Source organism: Apis dorsata, unplaced genomic scaffold (genome assembly GCF_000469605.1).
Source record: "Apis dorsata unplaced genomic scaffold, Apis dorsata 1.3 scaffold_486, whole genome shotgun sequence".
In the NCBI taxonomy this organism is placed as follows: Eukaryota; Metazoa; Arthropoda; class Insecta; order Hymenoptera; family Apidae; genus Apis; species Apis dorsata.
In genome coordinates, this window is record NW_006263721.1 from 1,090,481 (window position 1) to 1,097,248 (window position 6,768).

The 6,768-nt window shown below is 17.2% G+C and overlaps 1 protein-coding gene across 1 annotated transcript in view; it reads left to right on the top strand.

Annotated features, from left to right (window-relative positions):
- The first annotated feature begins 4,194 nt into the window (after positions 1-4,194).
- LOC102677168 (unconventional myosin-Ie-like) overlaps positions 4,195-6,768 on the top strand; it is a 17,588-nt gene continuing 15,014 nt past the window's right edge. The window contains exon 1 of the mRNA XM_006620196.2: positions 4,195-4,216. The gene's annotated coding sequence lies outside the window, so the exon portion shown is untranslated. The remainder of the gene's footprint in view (positions 4,217-6,768) is intronic.

Below are 6,768 nucleotides of genomic sequence, written 5' to 3' on the forward strand. Positions count from 1 at the left end.
CGAAATTTTACCACTTACATTTTACGCAATACTAATAGTAGAAAATTACAAAGATTACCACAATACAACGACTTCTGTGCAATTTTTTAGTTTATTATTAGTAATCATACTTCCACAATCTAAGTGAAAAAAATATATATAAATATAAATATATATATATATATATATGTTGCCAGTTGCCAATCTGAAAACGCAACACTATTATAAAAAATATCATAAAATCATTCTTCAACGCATTATTCAAAACTATTTCAAATATCTTAATATTTTAATTGTAACGCAAATATAATAATATAATAATAATAATAAGAAAATAATAATATAATAAAGAAAATAAATTCAATTTTTAATAATAAATAGATATCAAATCAATAAAAAATTAAAATTAGGATAATTTATAATCATATCTATCACTTTTATCTTATCCTACCCAATTAGCACTTAGATAAATAAGATCTTGGCAATGAATACGAAAGAGATTAAATCCTGAGTTAAAAAATGGATTAGTATAAATATTTGTTAATATCTGACAAACTATTGATTTTATATAATCTTACTATTCTATTTCATATTTTTTTTATATGTTGTATTTTTTATATGTTTTTTTTTATATGTTGAAATTTTAATATTTTATAGAAAAAATTATTAATTTAAATAGAATATATCCATTAAAAAAATGATCAAAAAATAATTCAATAAAGTAATTGATTTAAATATTAATGAAAATATTTTCAAGCAAATCAAAGCTTTTTTTTGAAGATTTCCTCCATCAAAACATATTTGATAGAAGAACATTTTTGAAAATGTAAAATAATTTAAAATTTGTATTTTGATTTCAAAAACACCTTGTTATGAAATGTTTTAAACGCGTCCGTTTATATTGTATAATCAATGAACAATCATTCATTTTGATTTTATGTATGTTTATTGTAATTAAATTTAATTAAAATTATTATTTAAAAAATATAGAGAAATATTTAACGTATTAGAAATATTCGAAAATTTTTATAAATTATTCTTCAAAAAATTATATTTTTTATAATAATAATAAATAAATAAATAATAATCAATAAATAAATAAATATTAGTAAAATAATAATCAATAAGAAGCAAAGAAATAACTATTAAATAATTACGCAATAGATAGATCACTTGAAACAAAACATTTAACTATCGAGTTTCGATAACAAAATAATATCTTGCAATTTCGATATATCGAATTACAAATTGAAGAAGGAATATGCTTAACAATTCGACAAGTTAGAAATGTCGAACATGGTACGAATGCAAACCATCAACTTTTTGGAAAGATTGAACTATAAGAAATGTTTTCAACCTTGGATCACAAAAAGAGAAAATATAAATGGATAGAATATTTATAAAAGATATACATAAAAATATATCGATTATAATGATCTCACTATTACTTCTATCTTTATATAAATAAAAAGACAAAAGAAAACTTTATAAAAACTTTATAAAAACTATGTTTCTATTAAAATAAATAAAATCCATATTTACATAAAAGTTAAATTATTTTTTATTTATGATAATATATACAAAACTATTATATTTTCAAAGCCATCTCGCCTTCGAAAAATCAAATGATAATTTAATAAAAACGTAAAAACATCATATAATAGTGATTATACTATAAATATTATAAATATTAAACAAGACTTAATTAAATAATCTATAATTAAACTTAATAATTGTAATATAATATGTTACTAATAAAAATTTTATATAATTACGTACATTTACCGGTAAAACAAAACATCTACCTATCACAGTACTTTTCAACTGTAGACTGATGACATGCGTATTATGATGTATACTGATTTGCTTTGTTGGAGTTTTTTAGCAATTTTCTGATTGGTTGGAGTAGTTTTCTAATTATTTTAACGGCGCGAAAATTGAAGTATAATATAGATTTCTATACATGGAAGTTTTACAAAAATATCCTGATTAAAAATATAATAAAAATAAATTATTATAATTAATTTAATATAAAAATTATCTAAATTAAAAAATTGAAATATTTAAAATAAGAATTGATCAAATTTGGTAAAAATATAATGTAAACAAAAGTTGATGTAAAATTAAAAAAATACTAAAACGTCATGAAAGAATAAATTTTTTAAGATAAATATTAAATTAAAAAAAAGCTGAAAAATAAATAAAAAAAATTATATAAAATAGAATACAAATAGATCTTTATAAATAAATTGATCGCAATTTTTTGCTCTTATGTATATAAAGATTATTTCAAAAAATCACTGATCACTGACAATAAAAACCATATTATAAATTCATATATAATAAAGTAATAATTACATACATAGCAGTAAATATAAAAATAATTGTATCGTAGAAATATAAAAATAAAAAATATGCTAAACTCACAATTTATTGTCTTTTTTATTAAAGCATCATGATACTTAATATTAAAGTTAATTAATTTTTTTATATTTTATGTTTCTTTTTATTTTATCTTTTTTTATGATAGATATATGATATGTAATTTATATTAATTTGTAATATAGATTAATGTAATATTAATAAAACAAATTGAAAAAGAAAAATTATAAAATTAAAAAATTAAATAAAATTCAAAATGAAGGAATTATAATTTGCTTTAAAAATTATTGAGATTTTGCTTAGAATTGGTTTTTATTTTAAATTTTTATATCTCATGCAATCATTTCCATAGTTTATTTTCAAAAATAATTAAAAATAATCTGCTCTAATTTCATTTATATATCTATTTCTTGATAAATAATATTAACAATAAATTTTTTCTAACTATGTTATTTTTAAAATAATATAAAAATAAAACGAAGTTAACTAAAATTATTTAATTTAAAATTGTATAAAAGATTTCTTTAACAAACAATAAGTTATAAATTACAATTTTCAATTTAACACAATTTAAGAAGAACACAACAAGTTATATGTTCTTAATTTTCATTTTTAATCAAATCATTGTTTTTAATAGAATAAAATCATTAAGTAAATATTTATTTGAAATAATAAAATAAGCAAAATAAATTTTTTTTCGTCAAATATTTTTTTTACATTTTATTCCTATTAAATTATTTTCTTTATTTATTCAAATAATTCATTATTATTTATTTAATAATTTATTTAAGTAATAAATGCAAAAGTCTTTGAATAACAATATAAATAATTAATAATTGATTGTAATATAATACATATTCTTTTTTTTTCACGATCAAAACTAGAGAATCTATCTATTTATAAAAATATTCAAATAAATTTTATATAAAAATAGATGATTAATATATATAGATGTATATATATTATATAAAAATAGATATAGCTACATGTAAAAATAAACATGTAAAATGAAAAATAAAATTTTTTTAATATAAAGCTTAATTTCCGAAAAAATCAATTTATAAATTCTTCAAAAAAATATCTAAGAATATACTTGACTGACAAATATGGATATAAATAAAATAAATATAAATATAAGAATAGATATAAATAAAATAAATATAAATATAAGAATAGATGTAAATAAATATAAATTAGAGACAAATATTTTAAGTTAAAAAGAAATTCAATAATTATTGAATAATTATGCCTATTATTAAAAGTATATTTTAAATTAATCCAATCTATAGGATATTTTAATAATATTTTAAATTAATAATATTAACATGTAGAATAACTAATGACTTTTAACTCGATTACATGCTAACCGATGAGAGATATGTATCTAGGTTAAAATTTGCTTTAAAGACTAACCATAAAAGAACCGAGCACGCATGCCAGAATGTGTTGTGGTTATTTTTTTTAACGATCATTGACACTCATTGGCGGTTTCGAAAAAAACTCGAATATTTTCGATCTTTGAATTATACAAATATATATATATATATATATGCGCTGTTGTATAAAATTTCCATATATATTCTAATATAATTCTTTTATTAATTCAATTCCATTATTTTAAGAATATTTCTAATCTATTTTTAATTATTAATATTTTTGTTACATTAAAAATATTAGAGAAATTATAAAGAACTAATATAACAAAATAACATGATGTGTGTGTGTGTGTGTGCGCGCGCGCGCGTGTGTGTAAAGCAATGTACTTTGTAGATGAAAAATATCTTTTAAAATTACCATATCGTTTTTAGCGCGTTAAGTGCAACAGCGCAAGTGCCACCTGTTACTGACTTTACCGGTACTATACCGTTAGAAATAATATTGATTATAGACTTTCATTTTAGATATTTACATTTCTATTATTAAAACAAATTTTTAATTTTCATTTTGATTCTTTCGAATACATATTTGTAACATATGTATGTATATATATATAGTTCATATATATATAACTTTCTTTCTAAACATATTACATTTTCTTTATGTTTCATTATATTATTAAAGCTATAATGTAAATAATAAATACAAAGTATGAAAATGTATTTATATGAGTTGTATTTATAATATATATTTATATATATTATTTATAATATAAAAATTTAAATATATATAATAAAATTACTATTGATTTTTTTTATCATATAAATATCGTTTCATGTAACACAAAATAAATCTTTAAGTAAACGAGATATATAAATTAAAAATACAATTTGTAAAGTACATAATGAGACAATTCAACATTCTTGAATGATTACAAACGAAAAGCATGTTCTGAGTAAGTCTGACGTATCACGCTATCATAGCAGTTTCTGCGACAGACGCACTGACTCACCGGTTAGTATTTGTCGAACAGTGATACGATGGAGTTCGTTTCTTGATTTATAAACTTCAAATGTTAAAATCAATTAGTACTAATATATTATATTATTTATGTGTATTGATATAACGTGATTTGTGATAACTATTATATGTGTATAAGTGATTCTTTCATTACTTTTTATCATATATATAATTATTATTGAGAACAATCAAGTGTTTATTAAGACATATACTATCAAGACGTGGTAAGTAATCGAAAAATTGTTTAGTTTTTATATATCAATACGTAATCAAATAAATTATTTATCAAATGAATTATATACAATACATAATCAAATAAATTATATACAATATGTAATCAAATGAGTTATTTATTTCATTTTAATTTATATATATATGAAATAAACATAAATATAACTTGATTTTTTTGAATGTAGAACTATATAGAAATTATTAATAATTAATAAGTAATAAAATATTATTAATGAAAATATATTTTTTTTATAAATTATTATTTATTCAAGATATTAACGGAATAATATAATAAATAGTATGTATTATTTCTAATAATCATTTTTGTTTTAATATAAAATAAAATTAAATGCACTTGGTAAGGACAAATTTTAAAAATTTAACTTATAATATAATATATGTAACTCGATATTCCAAAATTATTAATTTGTACCAACTATTGAACAAATTTTATTTTTTATTTTATTATATAAAAATTTACAATAAAAAATTTACAATAGAAAATGTCAAGAAGTATATATTGCAACAATAATAAACAATATTTTAATATCTATTTTGATATCTATTGATATCTAAATTGTGATATCTGTTTATTTATTCTAAGATTAGAATTTGAAAGTTTGAATTTCATTTTGGATAAATACTAGAAAGTTATAGATATAAGAAAATTTTCAATATATTTTATTCATTAATTAATTGTTTTTATTAAATATTAGGAAATATTTATCTATATTAATCTATATTTATCATGATAAGATAAAATCTTGATAAAATTATACACATAATGTATTTTTTCATTAAAATTTTTAATTCAAATTATTTCAAATATTTATCTTATATAGTTTTTATATATCTTATAATATATATCTTATTTACAATTTAAAATTTTTATAATTAATAATAAAAGTATATATATTATATACTCAATATTATATAGAGACATGAATAGAATATGTATATATTTTACATATTCTTATTGGAAATACAAATGGTTATTATACTTTTGAATATATTTTTAAATGGATCAATAAAATAATAAAAAATTATTAATACCTTAATAAAAGCAAAATACAATCTTTTACAAAGATTTTTGATTTAAGGATATATTTTATATTAAAATAAAATTTTATAAAATTTCACAAAATTCTACGGTATTCTTCAAAATTAGTATGTTCTATTATAGCATGACTTATTTTATTATTATTTTATATATGGAAAACCTATGTTATTATGTTATTATTATATTATTATATAAACATAACATAATATATAATTTATTTCAATAAAAATAACTTATATAATAAAAAAACTTTCTTATAGATATAGAGTATATAAGATCATATACGTATATCAAATATAAAGTTAATTTATTCATTAACTTCTATTTAATTTTTAAATTTCAATTTTAATTTCATCAATCATTAGATGATTTGATTTAAAATTATATTACTTATTGGGAATTAATTTAAATTAATTTAAATTTGCTTCATTTTATAAATAACTATAAAATAGTAAATTTATGCTTTTTTTAGTAATAATAATAATATTAAATATATAATAATATAAAATACTAAATATATTTATATTATATTATTATTAAATTTATATTATTATTATATATTAACAAAATTATTAGAGCTTAAATCACTTTTTACTACTTCTATTATGGTATTGAAGTATTCTTAAATAGTAGTTAAATAATAGTTGTAAAATAATAATTACATATAATATATTTTTTTTATAGTATATATTTTGATTATAAATGAATAAGAATTATGA